A 1,986-nucleotide genomic window follows, 5' to 3' on the forward strand; every position below is an offset into this window, starting at 1 on the left:
CCCGCTGTGTGTTGTTTCATGATGGCTCCTTTTCAAAAAAAAAAAAAAAAAAAAAAAAAAAAAAAAGGTAAAATGAAATAAATAAAATTAGAATGGATATATTTCATGCCTTGTGAAAGTTGAGCCTGAGATGACAGTTCGGCATTATCAACCGCCGTGCCTTCAGGGAGCATAGGAAGAAGGCTGGGTGGAAGAAACTGTGAAGATCAGAAAGTGCAGTGACCTTGTTGTTTTCAGGAGATGGAGTTATGTGTATTCCACGCCACAGGTGAAAAAGCAGCATCATCCTCAAAAGCTTGAAAATGAAAGTAATCTGGGATGCTACCAATCCCTTCCAGAGCTTTCTAAACAAGAAGTGTGGTTACAGGAGGTAGACCCGAAAGCTCTTTCATTAGTTTTCAGTTGAGGGACTTTGCTACTTGAAGCATGTCCCAAAGGCCAGCAGCACTGGCATCATCTAGGACCTAGCTGAGAACGCAGCATCGGGGGCCAGCAGGTGGCCTGAACAGTAAGGCAGGCGGATCTGCTCTGGCTGACTCCATGGTTGGAGATCCAGATGAAGTGGGGCTCGAAAACCACGCTGGGCTTGTTTGCATGTGTGCCTAAAACCTGGAGAGGAGAATGGAGGAGAAGGAACTGTAGCGTGGCCACCTCTCCTGGGGGCTAGGGGTGATTTCTCAATTTCCCTCTCTTTACCTTTCTCTGTCTCTCTATAATGCATGTGCCCTGTAGCAAACTAAAAAAAAAAAAAAAAAGGAGAATTAGGCCGACCCCATATCCTGATGGTTAAGGTGAGCCAGACCCCACATGGCTGATTACAGTTCAAATCCCAGCTCTGAGGGCTTATAAAACATGCTGGGCATGTGTGTATGTGTTTTAGTGCCCCAATTCTGACAGGATGTAGAAATGGAGGAGAAGGAATTGCACATGATCACGTCCTAATGGGGGTTGAATTCTTTCTCTCTCTCTCCCCCTTTCTTTCTCTCCCCCCCTTCTCTCTCTCTCCTCCTTTCTCTCTCTCTCTCTTTCTTTGTCTCTGTCGTGAGCACAGGCGCTCCAAGGGGAGGGGTCTTGCAGAACCAGCGGCTGAACGTTAGTGTGGTAGTAACGTATCACTCTGCGAGACTGATTCACATGGGAATGCTGTGGTTCTGTATCTGGAGACCTCCCTGAACAGAACAGGTGCATGTGTGTCCATGATCCAGGGCTGGCTAAAGGTAGTGAGAGACTGCACTATAAAGACCCTGTTGTGAGTGCCGTATCTTCGTCTCTCCCCCTCCCCAGCCCCCATGAAATAAATAAACTTCAAAAAATACAGAACCTCAGGTCCCTACTGAATCAAAATCCACATTTTTACAAGATCCCTAGGTGGGTCATAGGCAGGTTAGGCTTAATGTGCAATGTGCCAACATTTTCAGGCAACCTGGTAATGGTGCTGAGATGGCCAGTTGCTAACCCTGACAACTGGTTAACCATGCATCCACTCGTGCAGATCTATTGGGTAAGCTCCCTCTACATGCACACACTGTGGCATGTGCTGGCAATATAATCCTGAACAAATGTAGACATGTTACTTGCCCTCCAGAACGTACAGACTAATGAGGAGGGGAAATTGTGATGAAGTAATTACATAAGTGAACGTATCATTTCAGACTCAGATGAGTGCAATAAGGACAAAACCATGGAAGAATGTAGACAAAATAAGAAACTGGTTTAGATCGAGACTTCAGGGAAAGCTTCCCTGTGGCCAGACTGTGGCACGGCAGTGAAATACTTCGCTCTAGGAGGCTGACCTTCTTGGGGAGGTTCTGAGTTCATGTCCAGAGATCTCCCTGCGTGTGCTGGGCATGCGTATGCTCCTAATCTGGTGCTGGCTCAGGCATCAGAACCCTCTGAAAGGTGTTGTCTCTTTCTTTTTCCACCTCTCTCTATCCTCATTTCTCTTGTTCATGAATACTAAATAAATAAACAAATAAGCTTTGGGGG

General features: G+C 46.2%; 1 protein-coding gene across 1 annotated transcript in view; it reads right to left on the minus strand.

Annotated features, from left to right (window-relative positions):
• The window catches only part of SORCS1 (sortilin related VPS10 domain containing receptor 1), a 652,766-nt gene that overhangs the window by 194,690 nt on the left and 456,090 nt on the right, over positions 1-1,986 (minus strand).

Source organism: Tupaia chinensis, unplaced genomic scaffold (assembly GCF_000334495.1).
Source record: "Tupaia chinensis unplaced genomic scaffold, TupChi_1.0 Scaffold144255_1, whole genome shotgun sequence".
In the NCBI taxonomy this organism is placed as follows: domain Eukaryota; kingdom Metazoa; phylum Chordata; class Mammalia; order Scandentia; family Tupaiidae; genus Tupaia; species Tupaia belangeri.